Source organism: Macrotis lagotis, chromosome 6, assembly GCF_037893015.1.
Source record: "Macrotis lagotis isolate mMagLag1 chromosome 6, bilby.v1.9.chrom.fasta, whole genome shotgun sequence".
Lineage (NCBI taxonomy): Eukaryota > Metazoa > Chordata > Mammalia > Peramelemorphia > Peramelidae > Macrotis > Macrotis lagotis.
In genome coordinates, this window is record NC_133663.1 from 49,109,631 (window position 1) to 49,124,330 (window position 14,700).

Here is a 14,700-nt window from a genome sequence, read left to right on the forward strand (position 1 = left end):
ATAATTGGACTAGGTATTTGTTTCACATGCTTTGTTATTCTGTGAAGTCGTTGGTAGGAAGAATTAGCTTTTATATTCCTTTTATTTCTGTCCCCCAGATCCTTCCACAAAGTAAATCTTACATATTTGTGTTTAATTAATACATCCGATTAATTAGTTATTTGTTATGATATAAAATCTGATTTTGTGGGATAATCTTTTATTCATTTTAATTATGAATAAGATAAATTATCCTTTAATGAATACATCTATGTCATGTAAGAATTTTTGATGATCATACATTTGTTCCCCACAAAAATTTTATGAGGTGTGTATTGATATTCTCCCCATTTTATATATGAAAAAGTCAGAGAGGTTTATCCATTGTCATATAATTAGTAAGTGTTTGAGGCAGAATTCAAGTCCATGTATTCCTATTCCAATTATAGCATTATATCCACTCAAACAGTCTATAGGAACTTCAGATACTCAGTACCAACACCATATTAAATGGTGTTTGCTATCTCATAAATCAGGCAGGAAGAAAACCAATAAACAATTCTGGTGCCCCTTTTCCCATCTAAAAAAGGAAAATAATGATAATTATGTATTGATATTAATACTATAAATACTAAATATATTAATAATAAAATTTGTTCCCATGGAGACTGTAAATGAAATAATATAAAACTTATCTTTGCTGGCATCAATTCATTTAAAGCTTTTGTTATTTGTTTGTGTTTAAGAAACTAAGAGAAAGGTAGCAGGATCAATTTTTACTTTTTTTCCTATACAAACTGTTGACACAAATTTGAAACAAAAGATGCTTTGAAAAGAAAATTTGTTAGATTTCATTGACCATCAAAGGTCTGTTCTAATTTAAAAACATTATAGTTTTTGATTCAACTTGCTTCCCCCCCTTAAATTTGGAAGTTCCTAGCTCTTGGTAACTATCTCCCCCAACTTAATTAATTCCCATAGTTTTCTAGAAAATCTGGTGTGGGCTCTTTACATTTTCCAAAACAAAGAGGACCTATTCTCTGAACACAGGAATGTAATGCAAGAAGAATGGATGCCAAAATCAAGAAATGGAAGAAATGGGGAAATGAGATGCCATGAAGAAAAAGAAACAATGAACACCAGATGTAGCTCAATAGAAGAAGCACTTAGGAGTGTCCACATGAGGCTACTTACTCCTCCAAACAAACCCACTTTTCTTCAAAAGACTTTGGGCCACATTTTGCTCTTTATCCTCACTTGATCAATTTTTACTTTGGTTTTAAATGGTTTAAGTGGGTTTGTGAGCATTTAACAACCCTATGTGATTCTTAAACAATATGCAGAAGCTCTGGTGGGATTTTAAAAAAGTCAAATTGGGGAGACACAAAATTCAAGCAACAAACAACACGACTGAGCATTTTAAAATTCCTAGAACAGAGGGCAGCTAGGTGGCACAGTGAATAGAGCACCAGCCCTGGGGTTAGGAGGACATGAGTTCAAAGCCGGCTCAGACATTTAATAATTACTTAACTGTGTGACCTTGGGCAAGTCACTTAACCCCACTGCCTTGCAAAATATCAAAACTAAAACAAACAAACAAAATTCCTAGAACAAAACATATATTGAGTTGGTTATAGAATATATTTGAAATCTTAAAATATGTCAATAAAAAATATGCACATAAATTTGTGAAATGAACACACATATGTAATAACCGATGAACTATAGAGAATATCATATATGTTTAACTTATATTTGTATATATGCACATGTTCAAATATAGATATATATGTTTAAATATAATGTGTGTGTAAAAATAAGAGCATAAGATTTAATACTTGCTCAAATTTTCTTAATAAACTTAAGCTGCAATAAAACTTGTAGGATACCTTGCATATATTATTAGGTCAAATATTAACTTCTTATGTTCTAGATTAGTGGATAGGGTGTTGCATTTAGGGTCCATAAGACCTGTATTCAAATCATAGTTTGTTTGTTTGTTGGTTGATGGGTTGGGTTTTTTTGCAAGGCAATGGGGTTAAGTGGCTTTTCCAAGGCTGCACAGCTAGGCAATTATTGTGTCTGAGGCTGGATTTGAACTCAGGTCCTCCTGACTCCAGGGCCGGTGCTCTATCCATTGCACCACCTAGCCACCCCTCAAATCATGTTTTTGGCAGGAACCGATTATGTAACCAAGAATTTTTAATTTTACCTTTTCTCTAGTTAGAAGATGCTAAATAAAGCAAAGACTCACGGAGTAGAATCATTCTTCTTACCTTCTTTTAGACTCTGTTTCTTTATCTTCAAAATGAAGATATAAAATACTTTGGTTGCCTACTTTACAGGTTTGCTAAGAAATGGCAATGATATTATGTAAATGAAACACTATGAAAACCTTATGACAGTCAATCATTCTTATTGTGATCAATTATTACTTTTCCTCTTATTCTTTTAAAGTATTTATGAAAGGGTTAATGATCTTTAGGTATTTCCATTCAACATCTTATATGACCAGGTCAACTTTTTCTAAAAAAATAAGTTAGTTTTTGGTTATGTGTATATTATATATATATTATGCACACACACACGGGGAGAGAGAGAGTCTGTGTGTGTGTGTGTGTGTGTGTGTGTGTGTGTGTGTGTGTGTGTGTGTGTGTGTTGGGTGAAGAAAATCTTTCACATACACCCTGGTTAAAAGGCTAGACCCAAAGATGGCATCAGAAAGGGACAATACCACTTTAAGATTTTTTTAAATTAACAAGTGTGACCAGCAATTGCTTTTGAAGTTGGTTAGGGAAAAATGAAAAGAACCTAAATGTTCTAAAACATTTTTCCTGGCTCTCTTTGTGGTGGCAAAGGACTTGAAATTGCAGGGTTCCCATCAATTGGGGAATGGTTGAATAAGTTGTGCTATATGACTGTTAAGGAATACTACTGAGCTGTAAGAAACGATGAGCTCAATGATCTTAGAAAAACAAGGATAATCTTGCACAAAATAATGAAAATTTTGTAAAATGAGCAGAATGTTGTAGATAGTAACAGAAATATTGATTTATGAATAATTTTGAGTGACTAAGTCATTTGGACAATTCTAAACAACCATTTTTTTTAAACAAGGCAATGGGGTTAAATGACTTGCCCAAGGCCACACAACTAGGTAATTTTTAAGTGTCTGAGGCCAGTTTTGAATTCAGGTCCTCCTAACTCCAGGGCCAGTGCTCTATCTACTATGTCACCTAGCTTCCCCCTTTATGCCATCTAACTGCCCCCATAAATACTTAAACTAAAAAAGGCTTATAAAGGAAGATGCTATCTGCATTCAGAGAAAGAACTGAAAAATAAAAGTATGTTTAGAAGGTTTTACATATACACACATACATTCAAACATACATACCTACATACACACATTTACACAAACTCATTTGTGACATTGTAGTCATCTTAGGGATGGGATAAAAAAGGAAAAAAGGAAGTTACAAAATAAATTCATTATATATTTAAAAGGAATAGCAAGGGGCAGCTAGGTGAAACAGTGCATAGAGCACCGGCCCTGGTGTCAGGAGGACCTAAGTTCCAATGCAGCCTCAGATACTTTATAATGAATTAGCTGTGTGACCTTGGGCAAGTCACTAAACCCCATTGCCTTACAAAAACCAGAAAAACAAACAAACAAAAAAGTAATAGCAAGTAGTACATGACAGATTTGCACTTTGATGTGCAATCATCTTTTATTTTTCTATTTTCTACAATGGACATGCTTATTTTATTTCTTAAGTCCAGAATAAAATAAAAAGAAACATTAAGTAGTAAGCTGAATCAATAGATGTCACAAGGATTACTGGCTAATAATGGAAATCATTAGTTTAACTTTTGGTTGTGACCATTTCAGTTTAAATTTATACTATTTTTTAGTGGGAAAATATTTTAGGGGGGGGAATTAAATTTCTTACATTTATTTAGCAAAAAAATGTTGAGTTGTAGAGACTGAATATTGACTCATACCATTATAGAACTTTACTAGCCATGTTAATATATACAATATAAATGTATATGTATGGACACATGTTTTTATGAATATGCATATGTGTATCTATACATATATCTCCAAGAAATAGACTCATTAATCAGAAAAATGTTGAAGTAAAATCTTGGTTTACTAGAACTCTCAAGGCATAGGTTTTCTGGATGACTGGGTTTTATGGAAATCTATTGGTTGATGATTTAATGCAGCCAAGCACCAAGGATTCAATAATTATTATGGATAGGGATCTTTGAATGACATATATTTCTTCTATAAGCAGAGAATATAGAATACAATTGATACTTTTCTTGAGGACTTGAAATTTGTTTCTTGCTCCATTGCTTAGAAAGGTGTAGGTGCTTGATAAGTGTTTGTTATATTGTACTGAACTATAACATGATATTCTCAAAGGTTGTGAACTTGTAGAGGATTATTTGACTTTATAGTAGGATTTTTTCCAATTCAAGTGTCTTTTTTCTAGTATATTTAAATGGTTTTTTCAATCTTCTCTCACTGTGTCTTGTTGCACTGGTTTTTCTCTGCCCATGGCAGACATATTTTTCCTTTCTAATTGTTTGCTTAGAAACAAGTCAAATTTATGAGAAGTGTGCATAGTGTTAAGAATGACTAGGTTCTGAGAATTTTCTCTGCTTTCTAGAAATAAAGATCATATAACAGAGTAGTCAATTTTTGACTTCTGCTTTGCCTGCACAGAGATCTTTCTGTTTTATTTATTTTTCTTAGAGGTATTCTAGAAGGTTAACAATGGTTAGGGCCTTCCTCCTGACCTTGGGCAAGTTACTTTACCCTGATTGCTTCACATTCAGGGCCATCTCCAGCATCTCCAGTCATCCTGATTCATATCTGGTCACTGGACCCAGATGGCTTTGGAGTCACCAGTCTCACTGGTGACTTAGCACAGCCCCCCCTCCAAATCCAATTCACTTGCTTGTCATAGCATCATCTCCCTGATGTCATGGATTTCTTTAAAAATGAAGGACAAACATTAATTATTTAATCAATCAATCTTTTTCAAAATGTTTATGAATGCAAGAAGGATGAAAAAAATATTTTAAAAGCCTGAAACTCATGTTAGGGGTGGTTGGGCTAAAATGAACCAAAATATAAGAGAAAAAAACTTTGTTAAAATTTTTTGATTCTATGGTTTGGGTTGAATTCCAGTTGGAATAGGAAAAATGTCTTTGGATTAAAAAGGAATTGAGTTAACTAACTTTCTCCTTGAGTATCTCTGCTAGGTGGGGGGAGTAGTGAAAAGGGAATCTAATAGGAAAAGAGTCATGTACTGGGCCAGTCCTTCAGGGGAGAATTTTGCTGGAGTTATTGATTCTAATATATACATTGGAAGGCTAAAAAAATTGGCAAACTGTCATTGATGCCTTTTCTCTTTTGCCATCTCTCTGTCTCTGTCTCTCTATCTGTCTTTGTTTTTCTCTTTCTGTCTCTGTTTCTCCATCTTTCTCTTCTCACTGTTCTTTCTTTTCTACACTTCAGCAGTTCTTTAGATATATATAGATATAGATAGATCTATGGGATATGGATACTTTTCAATCACAAAAATATATTTTATTGATGACTTTTTTTACAGTATTAGATATTACCCCTAAAATTCAGTCTTCTCTCACAAGATTAACAACCATAAAAAACTGCTAAGTAAAAGCAGTTAATAGTGAATGTGTTCATCAGGAAATTCACTATTATGAGTGTATGCTGAGTGCAAGAAAATATATTTCAGCATCATCTTTTCTGGACTTGATTGATTATACTATTAGGTAGAATTGAGTTTTTCTTCTATTTTCCATTTCCATTATTTTGTATGTTGTTCTTATGCCTTTTTTTAAGGTTTTTTAGAAAGGCAAATGGGGTTAAGTGGCTTGCCCAAGGCCACACAGCTGGGTAATTATTAAGTGTCTGAGACCGGATTTGAACCCAGGTACTCCTGACTCCAGGGCTGGTGCTTTACCCACTGCACCACCTAGCCACCCTGTTCTTATGCTTCTTAATGCTTCATTATCAATTCATACGATTCTTGGTTTAAGGCGTGTCTTTTTGATGCTTATTTTTATTTTCTATGTATTTTTAAAAAATTTAAAACAACAACAAACACTAAATAAAATGAAAAATTTTATAAACTTATAAGAATTAAAAGAATTATGCATAAACTGATCTTTAGTATTTATAAGTTGTTTTTTAAAAAAATACAATGAATTCAACATGTGACTTTCAAAGTTATTCAGCATGTCTGTGGTTCCTTGAGAATTTCCTTCTATTCTCTTTTATGAATTTTATAATGCTTCAATGAACCTCTTTCATGGTGTGTGCGTGCGTGTGTGTGTGTGTGTGTGTGTGTGCAGTGTGCACCTGATGCCCTCTTCACCTCACCAGAATGAATGAAGGAAAAACTAGACCTTTGTAATAAATATGGAAAGTCAAGTAAAACAAATTCCCACATTGACCATTCTTTTTTTTGCTCTTTGAGTATCATTTTAATTTAATATTTATTCTCATTTTGTACAAATAATGTTTTTATACATTAATAAAATATTCTTGTTTAAGAGTAAACAAAATACCCCTCCCAAAAAATATAGAGGGGAGAGAAAAAATTAAAATTAAAAAATAATAGTAATAATTGTAGGTATGGCCAGGTGGCACAATAGACGGAGCACCAGCCCTGGAGCCAGGAGCACCCAAGCTCATATCCAGCCCTGTACATCCAACAATCACCCAGATGTGTGACATGAAAGCCACCCCAACCCCACTGCCCTGCAAAAACCAAAAAAAAACCCCTAAAATAAATTTAAAATAGTAATAATAGTAGGGGCAGCTGGGTGGTGGACAGAGCATTGGCCCTTGAGCTAGGAGCACCCAGGTCCAAATCCAGTCTCAGACACCCAACGATAACCCTGCTATGCAGCCCCAGGCAGGCCACCCAGCTCCATTTGCTCTGCACCCCCCAAATAATAATAATAATAAAAAATGTGCTTGAGTCTGTGTTCCAACACCACCAACTCTGTCATGGGTGGATCACATTCTTTATGATAAGCCCATCACAAAAGTTACTTCCATATTTTTCCACCATTGCCATTGCTAATAGCAACTCCCTCCTTTCATACTTCTCCACTACCATGCACTATATTTTCTCTCTCCTTTCACTCTGACTCTGCTGTAGGGTAGCTGAGTGGTGCAGAAGACAGATCCCCAGCCCTGGGGCCAAGAGGCCCTGAGCCCCCGTACCAGCCCTTAGGCCCAACATCCACCAGGCCCTATGGTCCTGGACAGGCATTCCAATCCCAGCCCCTTGTAAGAAGTAAAAAAGAAAATGTGTTATATCTGACCACTCTTCCCCCATGGTCCACCCTCTCCTCCATCACTCACATCCCCCCCCCTTCCCACTGTCCCCCCCCTTCTTACTCTAGATGTCTATACCCCATTGAGTATATATATATATATATATATATATATATATATATATATATATATGCTGTTTCCTCTCCTAGCCACCTCTGATGAGAGCAAAGATTCCCTCATTCCCCCTTGCCTCCCCCCTTCCATATCATTGCAATAGCTCATTGTAATAAAGAAAAATCTTATTATATGAAATATCTTGGCCTATTCCCCCCCTCTCCTTTTTCTTTCTCCCATTACATTTCCCTTTTTTCTATTGACTCCATTTTTACACCATATTTTATCTACAAATTCAGCTTTCTCCTGTGCTTCATCTATAAAAGCTCCTTCTACCTGCTCTGTTAATTGAGAAGGTTCATATGAATATTATCAGTGTCATTTTTCTATGCAGGAATACATGCAGTTCATCATCATTAAGTCCCTCATATTTTCCCCTTCTCCTCCAATCTCCATGCTTCACCTGAGTCCTGTATCTGAAGATCAAACCTTTTGTTCAGCTCATTCCAACAGGAACATTTGAAATTCCCCTGGTTCATTGAAAGTACATCTTTTTCCCTGGAAGAGGACATTCAGTTTTGCTGGGTAGTTGATTCTTGGTTTCATTCTAAGCTCTTTTGCCTTCCGGAATATTATATTCCAAGCCCTATGAACTTTTAATGTAGTTGCTGCTAAACCCTGTGAGATCCTGATTCCAGCTCCACGGTATTTGAATTGTGTTCTTCTGGCTTCTTGTAATATTTTCTCTTTGACTTGGGAGTTCTGGAACTTGGCTATAATATTCCTAGGGGTTGGTTTTTTGGGATCTCTTTCTCAGGGGGATCGGTGGATTCTCTCCATTTCTATTTTGCCCTCTGCTTCTAGGATATCAGGGCAAATTTCCTGTAGTAATTCTTTGAAAATGATGTCAGGGCTCTGTTCCTGATCATGACTTTCAGGTATTCCAATAATTTTTAAATTATCTTTTCTAAATCTGTTTTCCATATCAATTGTTTTTTTCAATGAGATGTTTCACATTTTCTTCTAATTTTTCATTTTTTTGATTTTGAAGTATTGAGTCCTGATTTCTCATAAATTCAGCAATCTCTCTGAGTTCTATTCTTTGTCTGAAGGATTTTTTTCCTCAGAGAGCTTTCTTATCTCTTTTTCCATCTGGCCAAAATTGTTTTATCCATTTGACCTAAGCTGGTTTTTAGCATGCTATTTTCTTCAGCATTTTCTTGGATTTCCTTGACTAAACTGCTGACTTCATTTTCATGTTTTCCCTGCATCTCTCTCATTTCTTTTCCCAGTTTTTCTTTTAACTCCCTCATTTGATTTTCAAAGTCTTTTTTGAGCTCTGTCATAGCCTGAGCCCAATTTCTGTTTTTCTTGGAGTTTTTAGATGCAGGAGCTTGTGCTTCCTCATCTTCAGACTAAGTGTTTTGATCCTTCTTGGGCTCAGAGGCAAACTATTTCTCAATGGTGTTCCTCTTGTTTCTTTGCTTGCTCATTTTTCTAGCCTAAGCCTGTTTTGGGGGGTGCTTCCTGAGATTTTGGGGCACCCCCTCAAGGATCTCAGTGTGTGAGGCTCTGTCCTCCCTTCTGGTCTGTGAATGACCATATTCATCCCCCTCTGCCACGGGGCTGAGGTGGGGGGCCCTGCTGTTCTATGGGGGGCCTAGACTGTGATCAGGATCTGAATGTGTTCAGGACCCCAGGGTCCTGTTCCAGGGGCAGAGCTCCACAGTCTCTCTTCACTCCCCTCCCTCAGCTCAATTGGCTCATGCCCTGGGGGCTCCTGCTTGCCAGCTCCACTTGCTTCTGTTTCCTGGATCTGGGCTGCCTTGGCCAAGCTGCTTGCTGTGTGCCCTGAGGGCTGGGCTTCACATGCTCACTCTGGCAAAGGTTCCCCGCTGTTCCCCCAATTTGTGCTCAATGCTCCCCCAGGCATAAGTCAGGTAACTCCCAGGCTGCTGTGAGCGGTGGCTCCCAGTGCCCTGGGGCTGCCTCCGGGAGGCTGAAGTTCTTTTATTCTGGCGGGCCAACCCTCTGGCAGGCCGCCCCTCCGACCCCGGGGAGCAGAGCCTTTCTTCTCTTTTCCAGGTTACCTTGGGTTGGAGAACTGCCTCACTGGGTCTCTCTGTCGGTTCTGTCTCTCAAAATCTAGAGTCCTTAGTTTAGAAGTTTTTTGAGAGAGTGCCTAAGAGAAGATCCTCTCCTGTTGTCATCTTGGTTCCGCCCCTCCACATTGACCATTCTAAAAAAATATGCCTTATTTAGCATGCATTTTATGGAGTATGATTATCTTTTATCAAAAGTTCTTTCTGTTATCTATTGAACTAATTGCTAGCTTTGTTGTTTATTTATATTTGTTTTCCTAAATTAAAACCTTGTTGGTTATGAATGCAACTTGGTAATAGACATATTTTCTGGACATATTGTTTTAGTCTCTTTCCTGGGATTTTATTAAAAAGTTTTCCATCAAAATTTATTACTCAAATTGATTTATAGTCTTTCTTTCCTTTTTCTCTTTATAGTACTAATGAATATTGCAACATTTTTGTCTAGTTAAAAAGAAATTTGGTAGAGTAATTTCTTTCTCAATTTTTAGATTTTTTTGGGTAGTTCATAAATTGTTCTTTAAAAGTTTGATAGAATTCACTGGAAAACCATTTGTTTCCAATTGTGCAATATCTCTTGCCTTCATTTCTGTTTATATCATTATAGTAATTTTTTTGTGTTAGCAAGGAACAAAGAATAGTAGTTAGTCTAGAGGTTATTAATTCAAAATGATAGAAATTCACTGATAGTTATAGTACCATCTGGGTAAAGGTAATTGTGTTACACTGTCAAAGGCAGTTGAACTAGAGCAGATTCTCTCAATAGGACACCAGGACCATCAGTTAGGAGTTGTGATCCACAGAATGGTTGATGAAGGAAGGCCAGAAATCTCTCCACTGGTGTATAGTATGTAGAGTTGAATCATAAGGATTTAGAACCAGAATGGGTCTTATGTCCCAACCGGTTGATACAATCAGTTTCTAAATAAGCAACTCAGGGCCAAAAAACTGAAGCAATTTGCTTAACACCATTAGCCTATTTTGTGGCAGAGCTAGGGAAAGCTCAATTCATCCCACTCTCCATTTCACCAGGAGGGAGAGAAGTTTTGATCCCCATTATGAGGTACAGGACACACTTTTTTTTTTTAAATAAGGGTACTCCTCTTCTTTTTAGTACACCAAGAGGGCTAACCCAAGAGGAAACATTATGTTTCTGTTTTAAGTATAATTCCATTTAAATATATGATTTAGATAATTGATGTTATGTTATGATTTTTTTCACTGTGATACATTTTGCTTTTAATTTATTTTTAAGCCAGTGGGTGATAAAAACCCAGGCTTTGGATATGGAATTGTGTGTTGCCAGACTGAATGAAGCATGAATAATGTTTTTGGTATGGTATTATTGAGATTTGACATGGGTACTCATGTAGCTTTATGGAAAGCTCTCAGAATGAGCAGAACTGCTCAGTTTAACTATTTGTGTTAGGCAAAGTGGAGATAAGCATTCCTTTCTCTTAACAATCCATGGATACCCCAGTTTAACTTAAATACCATTGTTTCTGGATTAATTAGATTTTATTGTTTTTTTTCTGGAAAATTTAATGCTTATTCCACCAAAAATATTTCTTGTTAGCATTAAACAATTTTTCTGCCTCCCACAAATTTGACTATGTCCCCTCAATTTAGGCATCCTCTTGGAATCCTAGAAATGGAAAAGGAACTCTAGTTCCACCTTTAACCACAGGATGACTTTTTATACTGTTTCCAAAAATGTTGAGCCAATTTTTGCTTGAAGATTTTGCTTGAAGACAGTAAACTCCTGATTTCCTGAGGCAGTAATTTGCATTGGAGAAAAGATAGGTTGGGGAGATAGCCCTGGGGAAGGGCTTGGAGCCTTCTGAAACTGGCTTGAAGGAACCCATTGTAAAATTTTCAGAGTGAACATTCATACTTCTAAAAATCAACAAATATTACAAATCAGGATTTGATTTACCATTTTATGGATTACTTGGATTTAAGAAAGTATTAGACAAAGTGTTAATGATGTAGATTAAACTTAAAAATGTGTTCACATTTCTCCCCCCCCCCTCCATTTTGGAGAGCCAATGGTTGAGCATCTATTGGTATTCTCCTGGGGAGCAGCTCCAAGTTGGAAGTTTATCCATGATTTTGAATCGAAATTTGCCTCTGAAATTTCTACCCAGAGATCTTGGGACCAAGTAGAATAGGTCAATACTATTTCCATGTGTCCACCCTTCAATGCCAGGAAGATGGCCATCAACCCCCCCCACTAAATCTTCTCTATCTCAACTAAGCATCTCAAATTTCACCAACCAATTCTTAGTTCCTTCACCATTACTATCACCTAAACTTACTTCCTAAAATGTGTCTATCAGAGATGAATATGTCAACTGAGATGTCTGAGAAAGGCATAGTGCAGAATGATTAACTATTCTTATTATATTAATGGACATCTTAACTTTTTCATGAGTAGATAAAGGTTATTAGCATATTTGGAAGATCCTTTGTGGGGCATTTATGGAAAGATATTGTCAAGAACAGATCAGAATGTATGGATGGACTGAGAACAGCACTGGCTGAAAAAGTCCATGTACTAAGATTGCAGACCCATGGGAATATTGGACTAAGTCTGAATCAGCAGTACTATTGTCAGATTACTCTGCTAACTCATGTTGAATCTCCCATCCATGAAAATCAACGGACCTTTTCCTCCTGAACTGAATTCTAATTATCTTTATCCCTCATTATACTTATGAAGTTGATTTTTCTAAAACAAAAATAAGTAAGATAAAATGTGGTTCAGTGGAAAGAGTGTTTTATTTGGAGCTGGAGGATTTCAGTTCAAATCCTGACTCTAATATATACTAACTTGGGCAAGTTTTGAACATCTCTGGGCTTCAGTTTCACAACTGAAAAATAAAGGAATTGAAAGAGATGGTCTCCAAAGTTCCTTTCAACCTAAATCTATAATCCTATTACTTTATATTTATATATTTCAGTTTATCACTGGATCTGTGATTTTGTTGAAGAAAATTTCACCAATGCATATTACTACTCTCTCATATGATATTATTGTATAAGGGATCTTTGATATAGTTAGTAAGGTAAATTCTTCCATGAAAGTAAGTTTCAAACTAATGATATCTTAGCATATAAATCTAGGGGAGATACTTGCCCATTGGAAAGTCACTTGATATCTTAGAGATATTGTGATTTGCCAAGGGTCAGAAGCATGAATAGTCTGTGGTGAGATTTGAATACAAATTTTCCTGGCTCTAAGTCCATTCATTTAGACATTATGCCATGCTACTTCTCCATTATTGTAAATATACTTCCACCATTTCTCCCTGGAGGATTTACCCTAAAGGTTTAATTTAGCACTTGAACTGCATAATGCTATATTTTCTAGATCAGAAACTTAATTTTAATTTTATCCAAGTCACCAACATTACAAGCTAGAGTGTTCTTATGCCCACCTTCTATTTCTCTGTTGATATTTGCATAGCTTGCATTTTTTATTCTTTTGAATTTATGATATTCCATTATTTGTGGTCACATCATCGCAAGAAGAATTTTGGTGTGGAAGAAATGAGTTTTTATATCAGGGAACAGCTTATGATCATTTACAATACTGCACAGTCAATACAATGTTCCTTAATTTTTTTTATTGACATTCTTACATCACAAAATTGGGGGAATATTCACTCTGGGATTAAAAACCTTTCTTGGATCAAACAAACCCTGTTCCCCATCAAGACAGAAATAACCAATGTTATAACTATATCAGAATGTGTACAACTTTCTTTCTTTGTAGTCTCCATCTCTTCCCTGCTAGGAAAAAAAAAAACCCAAAAGTTGTGTGGCTTGAGAAGTGTGATTTTTTTTCCTCTTTTGTCTGTTATTCTCATTCCATCAACTATTAAGTAGTATTTCAAGTTGAAGCAACTAGGTGACAGTTGTGGGTAGAGTGCTGGATCTGTAATCAGAAGGATCTGAGTCCAAATTTGACTTCAGATGTTTTAGAAAGTGTAAAACTTTGGGCAAATCATTTAACCTCTGTCTTCCTCATTTTCCTCAAATGTAGAATGGGGATAAGAGTAGAACTTCCCTTTTAGGATTACTGTGAAGATTAAATGAGATTCTATCTATCTATCATCTATCTATCTATCTATCTATCTATCTATCTATCTATCTATCTATCTATCTATCTATCTATCTATAGTTTTTGCAAGTCAATGAGGTTAAGTGACTTGCCCATGGCCACACAGCTAGGTAATTATTAAGTGTCTGAGGCCATATTGGAACTCAGGTCCTCCTGACTCCAGGGCTGGTGCTCTATCCACTGTGCCATCTAGCTGCCCCCATGAGATGATATTTTTAAAGTGTTTAGAACAGTGCCTGATTCCTTCCTTTCTATAAGCAAAGAATGAATTCATTCTTTGACCCTTTATTCTCACTATGGCTAAAATATATATTTGGTTGTCTTTAGCATGTTTTCAGCCTCAGTTCATTCTGAACCTTAGCTTTCCTGACACTATCTTTCCCAGGACTGTACCAGGTTCTTATAGTCACCTAGTCTTCTATCTTCTGTATGTTTGCTTTTAAAATCTTAATTGGTTGGTGAGTTTGCTGAGCATCCACTTGGTTGTCTTCAGACAAATTCCATTTTTCTGTCTCTGAAATTATTTTTCTATGTGTTTTGAGCATTTCTCATCCCTCTAGTGATGATTTTTGCTGAATCACTTTATTCTCTGGCATCCTATCTATTTTTCCTCTGAAATTTGTTTTCCCCAAATCTAGACTGCATGTTAAGACTATACTATGATTACCTCTCCTCCATTGCAAACTTTAGTTACAAATCTCTCTTCAAGTTTCCTAGCATTTGTACTCCAGTAACATGTTCTTCCTTGTTAGTGAGAATTAGATTCAGAACAAAATTTCCTCTTGATGGCTCCTCCACTTTTTGAAGGATGAAATGATCACAAAAGCAAATCAAGAAGTTATTAGATGCTCTGACTTTGGAAGAGATAGCTCCAGCAGATGTTTGGCTAATTAAAGTTTCTCATCATTACATTATCGTGCCTCTGTTCCAGACTTAAGATCTATTTCCCAAACTCATCTATTTCTTCTTTCTCTCCAAATTTTCCATTGTAAATTCTAATGATAAAAACTTCTGTTTTCCTTTTCTTTAACTTTCACCAAAATGTTTTTTAG